Below are 20,400 nucleotides of genomic sequence, written 5' to 3' on the forward strand. Positions count from 1 at the left end.
ATGAGGAAAAGGGTAAAACGCTGGGGAAGGATGAGTAAAAATATACAATATAGACTGGGCTCCTAAGGAGTCCAGTCTGGAGTGGGAAAAAACCTCCATAGCAAAGCACATATACATATTACAAACTTACATCTTGAGATATCTAGCAACAGAGGGAAGGGAGTGCGGGGTCATGATGGTGGGCCGCAGCTCTCATCAGAAACATCAGAAAGAATGCGAAAAAATTAGAAACCGAGAGGACATTCAACACAAGGAAGAAAGAACATAGATAGATAGATAGATAGATAGATAGGTCTTTATTGTCATTGCACAAGTACAACGAAACTTTGTTTTCAGCACAAACCCGTTCAAGATGAGACAAACAAACAGTGTACAGGGTTACAGAACAGCAACGCTGATGGGTCGCCACAAGGGGCCCCCCGTAAAAGATGAGGAAAAAGGTACATTTTCTGGGGAAGGATGAGTAAAAAAATATAATCTAGACTGGGCTCCTAAGGGGGCCCAGTCTGGAGTGGGAAAAAACCTCCATAGCAAAGCACATATACATATTACAAACTTACATCTTGAGATATCTAGCAACAGAGGGGAGGGAGTGCGGGGTCATGATGGTGGGCCGCAGCTCTCATCAGAAACATCAGAAAGAATGCGAAAAAATTAGAAACCGAGAGGACATTCAACACAAGGAAGAAAGAACATATCAGAATCAGAATCAGCTTTATTGTCATTACGCAAGGTAACGAGATTGAGGCCATTCCATACAGTGCGATGTGTGCATGCTAGAAAAACAATGTGCAAATATATAAAAATATAAAAAAATGTAGAAGTGCAATGAATATGGTGTGAAATGAATATATACATGAAAAAAACAAACAAAAAAAAACAGGGTGGTTGGTGGAATGGGTTATTGCACCGAAGAGAAGGCAGTTATGAGGGACAATGGGGCAGTCCGTTCAGGATGGTTATGGCCCTGGGGAAGAAGCTGTTCTTTAGCCTGTTTGTTTTGGTTTTAATGCACCTGTAGCGCTTCCCAGAGGGCAGCAGGTGGAACAGGTCAGAGCCAGGGTGGGTGCTGTCCTTGATGATGGCACTGGCTCTGTTGAGGCAGCGGGAGGTGTAGATGTCCGTCAGAGAGGGACAGAGATAGATAGATAGGTCTTTATTGTCATTGCACAAGTACAACAAAACTTTGTTTTCAGCACAAACCCGTTCAAGATGAGACAAACAAACAGTGTACAGGGTTACAGAACAGGAACGCTGATGGGTCGCCACGAGGTGCCCCCCGTAAAAGATGAGGAAAAGGGTAAAACGCTGGGGAAGGATGAGTAAAAAAATACAATATAGACTGGGCAAAAACCTCCATAGCAAAGCACATATACATATTACAAACTTACATCTTGAGATATCTAGCAACAGAGGGGAGGGAGTGCGGGGTCATGATGGTCGGCTGCAGCTCTCATCAGAAACATCAGAAAGAATGCGAAAAAATTAGAAAACTGAAAGGCTTACAAGAAGCCTAAAACAAAAATCCGGACAGGAAATCTTCAAATCAGCCATATTAGATCATTGCAAAATAAATAACCACATCATGGACCGGGACAACGGCAAAATCATCGACACGGAAAGTAACAAATTCAAACGATGGATTAAGGAGGCGATCGAACTAAGGAAGCGGCCCAAAGAAACCATCAATCGGGATGAGGGAGCATACCCGGGACTCCCTCCTCCATTAACCATCAAGCGGCGGGGGGTGGAGCCAACCAGGTAGACTTGACAGGTCTGCCTGGTTGGCCACGCCTATAAGAACAGCTGATAGGCAACACGTCACAGTGGTCAGGTGACCCTTCTGAAGAAGACTGCAGACAGTCGAAACATGTCAGGTAAAAATTCCATCTAACATACCAAAAATATGGTCTGATTACAAGAAAATTTGAAAAAGTTTATTACAGGTTTGTAAATACACTATATTGCCAAAAGTATTTGGCCACCTGCCTTAACTCACATATGAACTTGAAGTGCCATCCCATTCCTAACCCATAGGGTTCAATATGACCATTTGCAGCTATTAAAGCTTCAACTCTTCTGGGAAGGCTGTCCACAAGGACGCCGAGTGTGTTTATAGGAATTGTCCACCATTCTTCCAAAAGCGCATTGATGTTGGTGGAGAAGGCCTGGCTCTTAGTCTCCGTTCTAATTCATCCCAAAGGTGTTCTGATCGGGCTCAGGTCAGGACTCTGTGCAGGCCAGTCAAGTTCATCCACACCAGACTCTGTCATCCATGTCTTTATGGACCTTGCTTTGTGCACTGGTGTCATGTTGGAAGAGCAAGGGACCCGCTCCAAAATGTTCCCACAAGGTTGGGAGCGTGGAATTGTCCAAAATGTTTTGGTATCCTGGAGCATTCAAAGTTCCTTTCACTGGAACTAGCTCCTGAAAAACAACCCCACACCATAATTCCTCCTCCACCAAATTTCAAATTCGGCCCAATGTAGTCCGAAATGTAGCGTTCTCCTGGCAACCTCCAAACCCAGACTGGTCCATCAGATTGCCAGATGGGAAAGCGTGATTCATCACTCCAGAGAAGGCGTCTCCACTGCTCTAGAGTCCAGTGGTGATGTCCTTTACACCACTGCTTCCCACGCTTTGCATTGGACTTGGTGATGTATGGCTTGGATGCAGCTGCTCGGCCATGGAAACCCATTCCATGAAGCTCTCTGCGTACTGTACGTGGGCTAATTGGAAGGTTACTGTAGCAACTGACTGTACAGAAAGTCTTTGCACTATCCGCTGACCCCTCTCTGTCAGTTTACGTGGCCTACCACTCGGTGGCTGAGTTGCTGTTGTTCCCAAACTCTTCACTTTTTCCTGTAATAAAGTTGACTTTGGAATATTTAGGAGCGAGGAAATTTCCCGACTGGATTTGTCGCACAGGTGGGCATCCTATGACAGTTCCACGCTGGAAATCAGTGAAAGCGGCCCATTCTTCCACAAATGTTTGTAGAAACAAAGTCATACCTGCCAACTACTCCGGTTTTCCCGTAATTAGTACGGTTTTCATCAACCTATTCCGGGTTACGGTTGCAGTGATAAAAAAAATACGGTTTTTCATTAATTTAAAAAAAAAAAAAGGGTGAAAACTACGCGAATTGCACCTTGTGCAGACAAGATTTTTCGATCGGACACGGAGGAATTAGCGATGTAAAAGACCACGTCGGGACAAAAAAACACAAGTCTAATGCCCTTGCTAGCGATACAAGTGGAAAACTTTCAACATTTTTCGTCGCCCAAACAGATTCTTTGGATGTGATAAATGCCGAAGTTTTATTTACGGAGGCAATAATTGAGCATGGACTTCCAATCGCACTGGCTGATCACATGGGACAGTTAAATGTTTGTAATGCAACCTTTAAAAATCATTACGCGGTGATCGCGGTCCCAAAAATAAACTTTTCTTGCATGATAATGTCCAGAAAAACTCGCTTTATATTACTATAGAGTCCTTTTAACGAATGAGTTTGATGGTTTATCACAAATAAATGAAAGAAGTCCTTTGTTCTCCTGCACCATGCATGCACTTTGGCCTTGCTTCGTGTTTGGTGCGCAATCCTGTCGGCTGTATTTCACAGCACGTCTTTGACAACTTGAAGTGGCATAAAACATTTAAAACAAAGGGGTTATAGGAACAATCGCTTTCAGTGTTTTATGCCACTTCGAGTTGTCAAAGACGGTATGCTGGTGCCCGACTGCCACAAGTGGAACAAACATTTGAAACAAAGGGGTTATAGGAACAATCACTTTCAGTGTTTTATGCCACTTCAAGTAAACTTATCATAAAGTTACCATATCATTTTTGCAGTATGATCAATCTGATAGAATAAATTTGGATTTTAGCCACAAAAAGGTAATGACACCAATGTTATCTATTGGAATTGTTTAGTACTGTTATACTGTTAAAAGTGTTTATACTATTTATGCTTTCAAGTCCAAGTTGAAGAAATCTTGTTAAATGTTGACAGCATAACTACCAAAATACAGAAATTATGTCCTTAATATTTTTGCAGTGCTATTTCTGTTGAAAAGTTCAAATGATTACCGTATTTTCCGCACTATAAGGCGCACCGGATTATTAGCCGCACCTTCAATGAATGGCATATTTCAAAACTTTGTCCACCTATAAGCCGCCCCGGACTATAAGCCGCGCCTACGCTGCGCTAAAGGGAATGTCAAAAAAACAGTCAGATAGGTCAGTCAAACTTTAATAATATATTAAAAACCAGCGTTCTAACAACTCTGTCCCAAAATGTACGCAAATGTGCAATCACAAACATAGTAAAATTCAAAATAGTGCAGAGCAATAGCAACATAATGTTGCTCGAACGTTAATGTCACAACACACAAAATAAACATAACATAGTTATTCTTCATTCGTAAATCCTTCGAATTCTTCGTCTTCGGTGTCCGAATTGAAAAGTTGGGCAAATGTGGGATCCAAAATGGCCGGTTCCGTCTCGTCGAAGTCATCGGAGTCAGTGTCACTGTTGTCCAGCAGTTCTGTGAATCCTGCCTTCCGGAAAGCTCGGACCACAGTTGTGACCGAAATATCCGCCCAGGCATTTACGATCCACTGGCAAATGTTGGCGTATGTCGTCCGGCGCTGTCTCCCTGTCTTAGTGAAGGTGTGTTCGCCTTCGGTCATCCATTGTTCCCACGCCGTTCGCAGTCGTGCTTTAAATGCCTTGTTGACACCAATATCCAGCGGTTGGAGTTCTTTGGTTAATCCACCCGGAATGACGGCGAGTGTTGTATTTGTGTGCTTCACTTGTTTTTTGACACCATCTGTGATGTGGGGCGCGCATGGAGTCGTATATCAACATGGACGGAGCTGTGTGAAAAAAGCCACCCGGCCTCTTCGCGTAAACTTCCCTTAACCACTCGCTCATCTTTTCTTCATCCATCCCTTCGAGTTAGCTTTTATGATGACGCCGGCTGGAAAGGTCTCTTTTGGCAAGGTCTTCCTTTTGAATATCACCATGGGTGGAAGTTTCTGGCCATTAGCATGGCAAGCTAGAACCACAGTGAAGGATGACTTCTCAATCCCTGTGGTGCGAATATTCACCGTACGTGCTCCCGTTGTATCCACAGTGCGGTTCACAGGAATATCAGTTGCTGTGAAATAGTAATCCGTGTGAGGATGGAGAGATTGCGTCTTTTCATGAACCGGATCCTTGTCGCTTAGTAGGAGCCATTTTGTGGTCTTTACAGATGTAAACAGGAAATGAAACGTACGGTAATATCCGCGCGCTTTTTCTTCTTCTACGCGGGCGGGTGGTTGCTTACAGTAGAAGAAGAAGCGCTTCCTGTTCTATGGGGGCGGGTGCTTACCTTGGCGGTTGCTTGCGTAGAAGAAGAAGCGCTTCCTGTTCTACCGGGAAAAAAGATGGCGGCTGTTTACCGTAGTTACGAGACCGAAACTTTATGAAAATGAATCTTAATATTTATCCATATATAAAGCGCACCGGGTTAAAAGCCGCACTGTCAGCTTTTGAGTAAATTTGTGGTTTTTAGGTGCGGCTAATGGTGCGGAAAATACGGTACATTAGAGATGTGATGTGCCACTTTTCAAGTGTCTGATGGCTTCAATTCATTTTCATGAATTTTTCATATTTTGAATTCTTTTGAAAGGCTTACAAAAAAACTACATTTGAATTGTAATTCCATGCTATTGACAGGACTATTCATTTTAATGAAGTTAGCTTACCATGTTTACAGTATGATAATTGTGATAGAAATGTGAATTTTAGGCACAGAATATTTTTTTACAATTGAACAAGGCAGTAGATTATACAAGCTTGGACAGAAAGTTAATAATGACACCAATTTTTTTTTTTAATGGAATTGTTTAGTACTGTTTTACCATTTGTTTACTGTAAAAAGTGTTTATACTTTCAATGAACAAATTGAAGTCTTGTGAAAGGTTGACAGGATAACTGGCATTAACTGTCAAAATAATTTCAAACTATTGAAGTTAGCTTACAGAATCAACATGTCAATCAACCCATATGATTTTTGCTGTAACATTTTTGTTTTGAAAAGTCACTGTGACTGATAGAAAAGTGATGGTTTTAGCAACATTTTAACCTGTCTGAATGCTAATAATCATTTTGCGTCGGGGGGGGCGAAGCCCTGAACCCCCCACCAGGACTTTGTCCTGGACCTGGACCCTGGCTACTAGGTTTTTCTGATTTCAAAAGTTGGCAGGTATGCAGCTTCACTCATTGTAAAGGAAGATAATGTGCTTCGTACACCTGCAGGACCGCAAGCAAGGTCGCAGAGAAAATGCGGGCTGGAATTTGAGTGATGTGGGCATTTTCTATATGAACAAGTGGAATCGATTGGATACCGACGCACGAAAGGGGCTCTCTACCTTACACTACGAAGTGAGGGGAAACTGAGTGAATAATAACAGGTTGTCCTGGACCTACCGGGGCCTGCGGCCCCTGGACCCTGGCTACTAGGTTTTTCTGATTTCAAAAGTTGGCAGGTATGCAAAGTGCTTGATTTGATACACCGGGCCAAGTGATTTAGGACACCTGATTCTCATCATTTGGATGGGTGGCAATATAGTGTAAGTCTTCATAGCGCTTACTGATATAGAAATGCTTAAATGTGGCTTCTTGTCTCTCATTTCAGGTTGATGTCAGACATCATCTCCTCCTCAGCCCGTTCTAGGGCTGCTCTATTATGACAGCCTGCGGACTTCACATATTCAAGTGCACAATCCAGTTAGGATCCATGGAGGCACTAAAAGGGCATCAAGGGTCTGGCCCCCGATCAGAACAATGTCAGGTAAGACCGTCGGTGGTCACTTCCCAGCATGCCGAGGGCCTCCAGGAGGATGTTTTGTGCTCATTGGTTAGAAGACGAACTGCGACAGGAAGTCAACTCCAAAATTTGTTTTGGCGAGGAGTCGTGTGCTCAAACTAAGGCAAAGAGGCCACACCAGCGTTTGAAGAACACAATGAGTGCTACACTAATTCATGTCAGACAGTCATTTTGAAATATTATGTGTCAAATGTATTCCAGTTGTACTTCAGAACCTCAAAGCTCTTGTCATCTTTCAAAAAAAATGAGTATTCTGAATGGCATTATATATTTGTTTGATGCACCTTTGGCTCGTCAGAGGCTCCGCCCACTTTGGTCATTGTGGGCGGAGCTTCTTGTTTAGTTCTCGTGAGAATTTAGCAAGATTTCGTAGGAACAAATGAGGAATTTTGTCCAAATAATGTGCTGTAAAACACTAAAAAAAAAGAAGAGGAAAATACAATATAGGTGTCAGGTTCAAACACGGAACTATCTATTAGACAAGACAGGAAGCAAACAACAACAAATTTAGCTCATGAGGAGAAACGTCTGGGGCTGCGCACTCAGCTACAGCCTCCCACCACGCTCTGAAGGCAGTCCCAACCCGATTACATGACATTACATTACGCAGCTGCTTCTAAGGGGAGGGGGGGTTCATAAACCGTTCAAAGAAAAGATGCCTAGAGCGGTGTCGGGTTTTCTCCCGCTCTGCTTTGTCGACCTCGGGTAACAGTTGCATATTACTTGCACACACAAAGTCTCCAAGGCAGAAGCGTATTAAATGCTAAATGGGTTATAGCGCTTTTCTACCTTGAAGGTGCTCAAAGCGCTTTGACACTATTTCCACATTCACCCATACATTCACACACTGATGGCGTTAGCTGCCATGCAAGGCCCTAACCACAATCAGGAGCAAGGGTGAAGTGTCTTGCCCACACTAAAAAAAAAAAGAGGAAAATACAATATAGGTGTCAGGTTCAAACACCGATGACAGGAAGCAAAGGAATCAAACAGAGACAGGATTCAATTTAGCTCATGAGGAGAAACGTCTGGGGCTGCGCACTCAGCTACAGCCTCCCGCCACGCTCTGAAGGCAGTCCCAACCCGATTACATGACATTACGCAGCTGCTCCTAAGGGGAGGGTGGTTCATAAACCGTTCAAAGAAAAGATGCTTAGAGCGGTGTCGGGTTTTCTCCCGCTCTGCATTGTAGACCTCGGGTTACAGTCGCATATTACTCGCACATACAAAGTCTCCAAGGCAGAAGCGTATTAAATGCTAAATGGGTTATAGCGCTTTTCTACCTTCAAGGTGCTCAAAGCGCTTTGACACTATTTCCACATTCACACACTGATGGCGTTAGCTGCCATGCAAGGCCCTAACCACAATCAGGAGCAAGGGTGAAGTGTCTTGCCCACACTAAAAAAAAAAAGAGGAAAATACAATATAGGTGTCAGGTTCAAACACCGATGACAGGAAGCAAAGGAATCAAACAGAGACCGGATTCAATTTAGCTCATGAGGAGAAACGTCTGGGGCTGCGCACTCAGCTACAGCCTCCCGCCACGCTCTGAAGGCAGTCCCAACCCGATTACATGACATTACGCAGCTGCTCCTAAGGGGAGGGGGGTTCATAAACCGTTCAAAGAAAAGATGCCTAGAGCGGTGTCGGGTTTTCTCCCGCTCTGCTTTGTCGACCTCGGGTTACAGTTGCATATTACTCGCAGATACAAAGTCTCCAAGGCAGAAGCGTATTAAATGCTAAATGGGTTATAGCGCTTTTCTACCTTCAAGCGCTTTGACACTATTTCCACATTCACTCATTCACACACACATTCAAACACTGGCCCTAACCACAATCAGGAGCAAGGGTGAAGTGTCTTGCCCAAGGACACGACGGACGTGACGAGGTTGGTAGCAGGTGGGGATCGAACTAGGAACGCTCAGGTTGCTGGCATGGCCACTCACCCAACCCGCGCCACACCGTCCCGTTAGAAAGTATCCAGTAACAAACGTGTCCGCATCATTCGACTTACTGCGTCTATATAGTGCATGTGACATAGCCACATGCACTCCTGTAAGTGTTAGGATGTGTTATGTAGTTCTAGTATCTCAAATACAAGATGAGCATTTACATTAACCAATACTTGACTCTTCAGATATGTCTTGGCTTCGTACTTTATGGGACAGACTTGTGTTCTATGAATAGAGTAGACTAGGAAAGGATAGAATAGAACACTTTATTGTCATCAAACATGAGAGCATAACAAAAATACAGATACAGTGGTGGTCAAAAGTGTACATTAGAGATGCGCGGTTTGCGGACACAACCGCGGAGTCCGCGGATTATCCGCGGATCGGGCGGATGAAATTTAAAAAAATTAGATTTTATCCGCGGGTCGGGTCGGGCGGTTGAAATTAAAAAAAATTAGATTTTAAATAGATTCAGGCGGGTGGCAGTTAAACCAATTGGGAAATATATATACATAGTTAAATGTTGTTACCCACATACGAAAAACGAGCAGGCACCTGCAGCATATGCCACAACAGAAGAAGAAAAAAAAAAGGGATGGACACTTTTACGGAGCGGAGAAGGCCCCCGACGCCTCGCCGGGGTCCGGGACAGAGGCCCCTTCCCCCGAGAGGGCCCCACCGGGAGCCGTAGCTGAGGCGATCCGCGAGAAGGGCCCGACGCACGTCCAGGGTCACCACCGCGCCCACCGCACCGACACCCCGCCTCGTCCGCCTTCGCCGCGGCCGGCGTCACGCGCAGCAGGTAAGCAGCTTACCTGCCCGCCACCCCCGTGGCCGGGGGCTCGTAACAGGGGTCACTCCGCGCGCCCCGCCCGCGCAGCTTACCTGCCCGCCACCCCCGTTGCCGGGGGCTCGTAACAAGGGTCACTCCGCGCGCTTTGCCCGCGCAGCTTACCTGCCCGCCACCCCCGTGGCCGGGGGCTCGTAACAGGGGTCACTCCGCGCGCTCCGCCCGCGCAGCTTACCTGCCCGCCACCCCCGTTGCCGGGGGTTCGTAACAGGGGTCACTCCGCGCGCTCCGCCCGCTCAGCTTACCTGCCCGCCACCCCCGTGGCCGGGGGCTCGTAACAGGGGTCACTCCGCGCGCTCCGCCCGCGCAGCTTACCTGCCCGCCACCCCCGTTGCCGGGGGATCGTAACAGGGGTCACTCCGCGCGCTCCGCCCGTGCAGCTTACCTGCCCGCCACCACCCGTTGCCGGGGGCTCGTAACAGGGGTCACTCCGCGCGCTCCGCCCGCGCAGCTTACCTGCCCGCCACCCCCGTTGCCGGGGGCTCGTAACAGGGGTCACTCCGCGCGCTCCGCCCGCGCAGCTTACCTGCCCGCCACCCCCGTGGCCGGGGGCTCGTAACAGGGGTCACTCCGCGCGCTCCGCCCGCGCAGCTTACCTGCCCGCCACCCCCGTTGCCGGGGGCACGTAACAGGGGTCACTCCCCGCGCAGTGCGCTCACGAAAGGGGTGGGACAAGCAGAACTGGCGCTGCGGGATGAACCGAACGCCGGGTTAAGGCGCCCGATGCCGACGCTCATCAGACCCCAGAAAAGGTGTTGGTTGATATAGACAGCAGGACGGTGGCCATGGAAGTCGGAACCCGCTAAGGAGTGTGTAACAACCCACCTGCCGAATCAACTAACCCTGAAAATGGATGGCGCTGGAGCGTCGGGCCCATACCCGGCCGTCGCCGGCAGCGAGAGCCGCGAGGGCTAGGCCGTGACGAGTAGGATGGCCGCCGCGGTGCACGCTGAAGCCTCGGGCGCGAGCCCGGGTGCGAGGGACATCGCACCTCCACGCGCTTGGAGGTGCGCTCAGCGCGGCTCCCAGATGATTGCGCACTGGTGTGCGTCTGGGCCGTGACAGCGTGGCACGCATTGAATGTCTCTGCTACATTGGATCAGTCTCCTTTCTTTAACAGGCAAAAGCTTTGTAACCTCACTAATGCCTTGCATCGTCTATATTAGATATATAACAACGGGCGGGTGCGGGCGAATGCGGTTCTGATTAAATGTTAGATCGGGTGGATGGCGGATGGTTGACGACTTTCTGATGCGGTTGCGGATGAAATAATTGCCTATCCGCGCATCTCTAGTGTACATACACTTGTAAAGAACATCATGTCATGGCTGTCTTGACTTTACAATCATTTCTACAACTCTTATTTTTTTGTGATAGAGTGATTGGAGCACATACTTGTTTACCATGAATCGATTTACGTGGACCCCGACTTAAACAAGTTGAAAAACTTATTGGGGTGTTACCATTTAGTGGTCAATTGTACGGAATATGTACTGAACTGTGCAATCTACTAATAAAAGTTTCAATCAATCAATGTTGGTCACAAAAAAACATTCATGAAGTTTACTTCTTTTATGAATTTATTATGGGTCTACTGAAAATGTGAGGGTCAAAAGTATACATACAGCAATGTTAATATTTGCTTACATGTCCCTTGGCAAGTTTACCTACAAGCTTTTGGTAGCCATCCACAAGCTTCTGCTTGAATTTTTGACCACTCCTCTTGACAAAATTGGTGCAGTTCAGCTAAATGTGTTGCTTTTCTGACATGGACTTGTTTCTTCAGCATTGTCCACACCTTTAAGTCAGGACTTTGCGAAGGCCATACTAAAACCTTAATTCTAGCCTGATTTAGCCATTCCTTTACTACTTTTGATGTGTGTTTGGGGTCATTGTCCTGTTGGAACACCCAACTGCGCCCAAGACCCAACCTCCGGGCTGATGATTTTAGCTTGTCCTGAACAATTTGGAGGTAATCCTCCTTTTTCCATTGTCCCATTTACTCTCTGTAAAGCAGCAGTTCCATTGGCAGCAAAACAGGCCCAGAGCATAATACTACCACCACCATGCTTGACGGTAGGAGTGGTGTTCCTGGGATCAAAGGCCTCACCTTTTCTCCTCCAAACATATTGCTGGGTATTGTGGCCAAACAGCTCCATTTTTGTTTCATCTGACATTTTCAGTAGACCATACTTGCCAACCTTGAGACCTCCGATTTCGGGAGGTGGGGGCTGGGGGGTGTGGGCGGGGGCGTGGTCGGGGGTGGGTCGGGGGTCGTGGTCGGGGGCGTGGTTAAGATATATATATATATATATAAGAAATACTTGACTTTCAATGAATTCTAGCTATGTATATATATATATATATATATATACCGTATTTTCCGCACTATTAGCCGCACCTAAAAACCACAAATTTACTCAAAAGCTGACAGTGCGGCTTATAACCCGGTGCGCTTTATATATGGATTAATATTACGATTCATTTTCATAAAGTTTCGGTCTCGCAACTACGGTAAACAGCCGCCATCTTTTTTCCCCGTAGAAGAGGAAGTGCTTCTTCTTCTACGCAAGCAACCGCCAAGGTAAGCACCCGCCCCCATAGAACAGGAAGCGCTTCTTCTTCTACTGTAAGCAACCACCCGCCCGCGTAGAAGAAGCAAAAGCGCGCGGATATTGCGTTTCATTTCCTTTGTGTGTTTACATCTGTAAAGACCACAAAATGGCTCCTACTAAGCGACAGGGATCCGGTTCATGAAAAGACGCAATCTCTCCATCCGCACACGGACTACTATTTCACAGCAACTGCCTAAAGACTTTCAAGAAAAGCTGGCTACTTTCCGTGCATATTGTAAAAACAAGATAGCTGAAAAAAAGATCCGGCCAGAGAACATTATCAACATGGACGAGGTTCCACTGACTTTTGATATTCCTGTGAACCGCACTGTGGATACAACGGGAGCACGTACGGTGAATATTCGCACCACAGGGAATGAGAAGTCATCCTTCACTGTGGTTCTAGCTTGCCATGCTAATGGCCAGAAACTTCCACCCATGGTGATATTCAAAAGGAAGACCTTGCCAAAAGAGACCTTTCCAGCCGGCGTCATCATAAAAGCTAACTCGAAGGGATGGATGGATGAAGAAAAGATGAGCGAGTGGTTAAGGGAAGTTTACGCGAAGAGGCCGGGTGGCTTTTTTCACGCAGCTCCGTCCATGTTGATATACGACTCCATGCGCGCCCACATCACGCTGGTTTTTAATATATTATTAAAGTTTGACTGACCTATCTGACTGTTTTTTTGACATTCCTTTAGCGCAGTTAGATGCGGCTTATAACACGGGGCGGCTTATAGGTGGACAAAGTTTTGAAATATGCCGTTCATTGAAGGCGCGGCTTATAACCCAGGGCGCCTTATGGTGCGGAAAATACGGTGTATATATATATATATATATATATATATATATATATATAAAATAAATACTTGAATTTCAGTGTTCATTTACAAACTACAACTCACAAACACTTTAGAGTTAGGCTCCACCATCAGAATGTGTACTTAAACTTATAAAGATCACATGGATATTATTCAGTGAGTTGATTCACCAAAACTAACCTGTTATACAGGAGGAAAAAGCACACAGGACGTTTCAATTGTTCACAGACTGGTCGCGCTCATCAGAATGACAAGACACTTCCGGTCTGCAGGTGATAGATAGCATTCAATTGGGAAGAAACGCCCTACTGCCCCCTACTGACCAATGTGAATACTGATAAATGTGTAATGACAGCTCCAAAAAACGAATTCAAACCACAAAATAAAAATAAATAAATCAACACAAAAATGTGACACATTATGGGTGGGTCACATATGCATGTACAGTAGATGGCAGTATTGTCTTGTTTAAAAGTGTCACGACATTGCTGTTTACGGCAGACCAACTGCTTTACGGTAGACGCTGTTGTCGTGTGTTGTCAACACGTCACTCAGCTCCGCCTGAATTTCGGGAGTTTTTCGGGACAAAATTTGGTTTTCGGGAGAGGCGCTGAATTTCGGGAGTCTCCCGGAAAATCCGGGAGGGTTGGCAAGTATGCAGTAGAGCCATAATAAATTCATAAAAGAACCAAACGTCATGAATGTTTTTGTGCTCTAATCACTCTAACAGTTGTAGAAATGATTGTAAAGTCAAGACAGCCATGACATTACGTTCTTTACAAGTATATGTACACTTTTGACCACGACGGGTCAAATGTAGTGATTTTTTTTCATCCAGCAGATGGCAGCTGACTTGATTATGAAACTCTAACACAGCTAGTGAGTGTGCCATGCACTCACCAAAGTCGTCACTGACTCGTGACCAGAGGTGGGTAGTAACGCGCTACATTTACTCCGTTACATCTACTTGAGTAACTTTTGGGATAAATTGTACTTCTAAGAGTAGTTTTAATGCAACATACTTTTACTTTTACTTGAGTATATTTATAGAGAAGAAACGCTACTTTTACTCCGCTACTTTTATCTACATTCAGCTCGCTACTCGCTACTAATTTTTATCCATCTGTTAATGCACGCTTTGTTTGTTTTGGTCTGTCAGACAGACCTTCAAAGTGCCTGTCTTACTGGTGACGTTCACTCCGTTCCACCAATCAGATGCAGTCACTGGTGACGTTGGACCAATCAAACAGAGCCAGGTGGTCACATGACCTGACTTAAACAAGTTGAAAAACGTATTCGGGTGTTACCATTTAGTGGTCAACTGTACGGAATATGTACTGTACTGTGCAATCTACTAATAAAAGTTCCAATCAATCAATCAAAAGTGTGAAGGAAAAAAGAGCCTTTTTTATTTCAACCGTACATCCCGTCAAAAGCCTAAAGACTGACTGCACAGTTCCTGTCTTCACAATAAAAGTGCCGCTCCATCGCGCCTGCGCTTTCAAAATAAGAGTCTCCGAAAGCCAGCGCAAACAAGCTAGCAAGCTACGGAGTTTGACGCCAATGTATTTCTTGTAAAGTGTATAAAAACGAATATGGAAGCTGGACAAATAAGAAGCCAAAAACCAACCACTTTCATGTGGTATTAGACAGAAAGGAGGAACTTTTTCCCTCCTCCATTTGAAAACGTGGACGTTATCATCACTACTGTCTGATTACAATCAATGCAAGTCATCAGAATCAGGTAATACACCAACTTATATTCTTGTCTTCATGAAAGAAAGGAATCTATATGTGTTAAACATGCATGTATATTCATTAAAACACCTTTAACATGTAAACAAAAACGGCAAAATAAATAAATATAAATTATATACTGTATATATCAATGTATGTATACATATATATATATATATATATATGTGTGTGTGTATGTTACTCATCAGTTACTCAGTACTTGAGTAGTTTTTTCACAACATACTTTTTACTTTTACTCAAGTAAATATTTGGGTGACTACTCCTTACTTTTACTTGAGTAATAAATCTCTAAAGTAACAGTACTCTTACTTGAGTACAATTTCTGGCTACTCTACCCACCTCTGCTCGTGACTAAGTAATCCGTCATCTTAGCTTTTCCTCTGCACCTCACAACAGTTCTAGAAGCGGCCTTTAAAGCGCTCCTCCTCGCCAGGAGCGGTTTTAGCGACAAGTCTGGTGGGTCGATGGCCCAGGCTGGCGTTCCGAGGGGGGGGGAGGAAACGTCCTCGTTCATGTGGTCAGGACGGTTGTGGGACGGGCGCTCTCTACTTAGAAAGTGGACCAAAAAAAAACGGGGTTAGTTCTCAGTAGTGATGGGTTGATGAGGCGTCATGAAGCGTTTCGACACATTGCAAAACTGTATTGATACTGTGTCGATACTGTGTCACTAAATACTGACATCTGCTGGACATTAAAAATCCCTACAGGCAACCTATGGACCGACTCAACTGACACTGATTTGATGCCCTAGTACAGGGGTCACCAACCTTTTTGAAACCAAAAACTACTTCTTGGGTACTGATTAATGCGAAGGGCTACCAGTTTGATACACACTTAAATAAATAAATATATTGTCATTTGTAAGTTACACGTAAGTGTGATTTAAACAAAAATAGCTAAATAAATAAATTTATATATATAAAAAAATGGGTATTTCTGTCTGTCATTCCGTCGTACATTTTTTTTTTCCTTTTACGGAAGGTTTTTTTGTAGAGAATAAATGCTGAAAAAAAAACCACTTAATTGAACGGTTTAAAAGAGGAGAAAACACGAAAAAAATGTAAATAAAATTTTCAATTTCGACTCTTTAAAATTCAAAATTCAACCGACAAAAAGAAGAGAAAAACTAGCTAATTTGAATCTTTTTGAAAAAATTAAAAAAAGAATTTATGGAACATCATTAGTCATTTTTACTGATTAAGATACATTTTAGAATTTTGATGACATGTTTTAAATTGGTTAAAATCCAATCTGCACTTTGTTACAATATATAACAAATTGGACCAAGCTATATTTCTAACAAAGACAAATCAGTATTTCCTCTAGATTTTCCAGAACAAAATTTTTAAAAGAAATTCAAAATACTTTGAAATAAGATTTAAATTTGATTCTACAGATTTTCTAGATTTGCCAGAATAATTTTTTTGGAATTTTAATCATAGTAAGTTTGAAGAAATATTTCACAAATATTCTTCGTGGAAAAAAACAGAAGCTAAAATATTTATTATTCTTTACAATAAAAAAAAAAAAAAAATACATTGACTTAAATTGTCAGGAAAGAAGAGGAAGAAATTTAAAAGGTAAAAAGGTATATTTGTTTAAAAATCCTAAAATCATTTTTAAGGTTGTATTTTTTCTCTAAAATTGTATTTCTAAAAGTAATAAGAAGCAAAGTAAAAAATAAATGCATTTATTTAAACAAGTGAAGACCCATCCATCCATCCATTTTCTACCGCTTATTCCAAGTGAAGACCAAGTCTTTAAAATATTTTCTTGGATTTTCAAATTCTATTTGAGTTTTGTCTCTTTTAGAATTTAAAAATGTCGAGCAAAGCGAGACCAGCTTGCTAGTAAATAAATAAAATTTTAAAAAATAGCGGCAGCTCACTGGTAAGTGCTGCTCTTTTGAGCTATTTTTAGAACAGGTGTGAACTGGTCCTTACGGGCTACCTGGTGACCGCGGGCACCGCGTTGGTGACCCCTGCCCTAGTATATACAATAATATAAACCAAGTCATTGTATTTCATTTAGGATTATTTCATATCTTCATTTCAATAAAAAATATCTTTTTATCTTTTTTAGATACAGTCAATAAATAATGTGAACATGTATCATAACATGGAAATCTAAGAGAACGTGTTGTGGATGATTGTGGACTGGGAATTGTTTTAATTTTATTTTTTTTACACATTTTTATTAAAAAAAAAAAAAAAAAAAATGTTTTTCCGACGTATTACATTTTAGACGATTTCTCTTTTTAGTTATTATTTCTCCGGCTGTAGAAAAGAGCCGCTCACAGGGCACAGAGGAGGCGTCAGTGCGACACAGTTGGCGTATCGGTCACGTGACCAAAACAGCTCATGATCGGTCACGTGACTTTCTAAAAGCGGTAAGCGCACCGACACAGGGTTTCGTTCGCTCTATGAGCTCGACGCATGCGCCGATGCATCGGTGTTGCCGGACCCATCACTAGTTCTCAGCCACTCAGCCCGGAGTTCTAACCATTTTTTTTAAAATGGGTAAACAGTTCAACATCCCTGGTAAATGAGAAACGGTGGAAAAGGCAGCGAGCCAGGTGAGAACTGTTCCACGGCAGCTGGGTCAGGTCCAGCCAGTTCTTTTGTGTAAGCAGCCTTCTTTGTGGCCGTGTGGCCTGACAAGATAGTCGGTTGCTATGGTTACCTGACAAGTCAATCTGTAACTCACTCGGAACTGCCTTTGTAAAAACGACGACGTCCGGGGGGGGGGCGGTTTGTGCTCACGAAAAAAGCCCCCGAATACCTCAAATTTAATGCATTCGGGTTTCTTTCATACTTCATCTTCTGTGCGTGTCCTCCGTGGAGGACGTTTTTCTCCAAAGCTGTGCGGTCCATAGAGAAGACGACCTCCTGTGCATAGAAGACTTGTGTTATATATCACACCTACTTTATGGAAATAAACACATGTATGTTGTTTTGTACAGTAGATGAACTCCATAGTTTATTGTCATTGGGATGGAATTCATGGAAAATGCATCAAATATTGAACGTTTATGAGGAAATATTGTATCATAAATTGTGTGGGTTATAATCTCCATGTATGTTCCCAGCATTGTGTATTTTTTGTTGCCTTCCCCAGTTATATGAAGCTCTTTTTTTTTGGTTTAAATACTCCAATCGGCTCACAATACTCATCTGTTGCAATGTCCAATGCAAAAAAAGGCACTTTGTAGAAGCACGCGTTGGTTTTTTATATTTACATTTTCAACACATTTGACTCCATTTTTGATTGGCTTTTGGAATATTTAATGTTGGACTGACCGGTTGAAATTAATATGGTGTATTCTAATAACATTCACAATAATAAAGTAAGGACAATTATCGTTTTTTTGGAATAAAATGACAATTTTCTTTGGGCAAAGTGCAGTATTAGAAGATGTCCATCATTTCCTGTGAGCCTTTTTCCTGTGCAGTTTGTGATGCCAGAAGGTGCCTGATGTTTTTTTTGTTGTTTATTTTAAAGCACAGGCATCCATCCTCAGATGTACATAATCTGTGTTTTTGTTGTTTTTTTAAGCTTCATGTGTTTGTCAGATATCACATAAGCTGCTCTTCCCCTCTTATCTTTGTAATGTTTCTGTAAAATAATAAATACTATTTTATTATCACACCAGCACATGCTTTCCGGGTGCCTCTTTTTTCATCTCGCACACATTTAGGGTCTTATTTATTGAGATGTAAGGATCTGAGTACACCTAAAATGTGTATAAAACAAAAGTAAATTGTAATAATTAACTAAATGTGCAAAATAGTCTTCATATTCAGTTCTAAACCATGAAAATAATACTTTACAAATGCCAAAAACATCTTATTTTGAAACCCCTAGTTTTAAAAATGATTAGTTTCCCTTTGGTTCTTTGGCGCCATCTGGTGGACAAATGTCGATATGGCTGTTTTATCCCATTTAGGCATCATAAAAGTAAAATATTAGAACTATCCATCCATCCATTTTCTACCGCTTATTCCCTTTGGGGTAGGATGTGAAAATGTCAAATAATAAATACTATTTTATTATCACATAAGTGCACACTTTCTGGGTGCCTCTTTTTTCATCTCACACACATTTAGGGTGTTATTTATTGAGATGTAAGGATGTGAGTACACCTTAGATGTGTATAAAACAAAAGTAAATTGAAATAATTACCTAAATGTGCAAATTAGTCTTCATATTCACTTTTAAACCATGACAATATTACTCTACAAATGGCAAAAACATCTTATTTTGAAACGCATATTATGAAAAATGATTAGTTTCTCTTTGGTTCTTTGGCGCCATCTGGTGGACAAATGTCGATATGGCTGTTTTGTCCCATTTAGGCATCATAAAAGTAAAATATTAGAACTAGGGATGTGAAAATGTCAAATAATAAATACTATTTTACTATCACATAAGTGCACACTTTCTGGGTGACTCTTTTTTCATCTTACACACATTTAGGGTATTCTTTATTGAGATGTAAGGATGTGAGTACACCTAAAATGTGTATAAAACAAAAGTAAATTGTAATAATTATCTAAATGTGCAAAATAGTCTTCATATTCACTTCTAAACCATGACAATAATACTCTACAAATGGCAAAAACATCTTATTTTGAAACCCCTATTTTGAAAAATTATTAGTTTCCCTTTGGTTCTTTGGCGCCATCTAGTGGACAAATGTTGATATGGCTGTTTTATCCCATTTAGGCATCATACAAGTAAAATATCAGAACTAGGATGTGAAAATGTCAAATACTATTTTATTATCACATAAGTGCATACTTTCTGGGTGGCTCTTTTTTCATCTTACACACATTTTGGGTATTATTTATTGAGAAGTAAGAATCATTTTGAAATAAATTAATCTTAATCTTAATTTACACATATGAATACTCCTAAAATGTGTATAAAACAAAAGTAAATTGAAATAATTAACTAAATGTGCAAAATAGTCTTCATATTCACTTTTAAACCATAACAATAACACCCAACAAATGGCAAAAACATCTTATTTTGAAACGCATATTATGAAAAATTATTAGTTTTCTCTGGTGCCATCTGGTGGACAAATGTTGATATGGCTGTTTTGTCCCATTTAGGCATCATATAAAAGTAAATATTAGAACTAGGGATGTGAAAATGTCAAATAATAAATACTATTTTATTATCACACCAGCACACGCTTTCTGGGTGCCTCTTTTTTCATCTCACACACATTTAGGGTATTATTTATTGAGATGTAAGGATGTGAGTACACCTAAGATGTGTATAAAACTAAATTAAATTGAAATAAATAGCTAAATGTGCAAAATAGTCTACATAGTCACTTTTAAACCATGACAATAATACTCTACAAATGGCAAAAACATCTTATTTTGAAACGCATATTATGAAAAATTATTAGTTTCCCTTTGGTTCTTTGTCGCCATCTGGTGGAAAAATGTTGATATGGCTGTTTTATCCCATTTAGGCATCATAAAAGTAAAATATTAGAACTATCCATCCAT

At 42.3% G+C, this 20,400-nt stretch overlaps 1 protein-coding gene across 1 annotated transcript in view; it reads left to right on the forward strand.

Annotated features, from left to right (window-relative positions):
• Nucleotides 1–7,145, forward strand: part of il11ra (interleukin 11 receptor subunit alpha) — a 160,116-nt gene extending 152,971 nt beyond the window's left edge. The window contains exon 12 of the mRNA XM_061980910.2: nt 6,688–7,145. The gene's annotated coding sequence lies outside the window, so the exon portion shown is untranslated. The remainder of the gene's footprint in view (nt 1–6,687) is intronic.
• The last annotated feature ends 13,255 nt before the right edge of the window (nt 7,146–20,400 follow it).

Source organism: Nerophis lumbriciformis, linkage group LG20 (assembly GCF_033978685.3).
Source record: "Nerophis lumbriciformis linkage group LG20, RoL_Nlum_v2.1, whole genome shotgun sequence".
NCBI lineage: Eukaryota > Metazoa > Chordata > Actinopteri > Syngnathiformes > Syngnathidae > Nerophis > Nerophis lumbriciformis.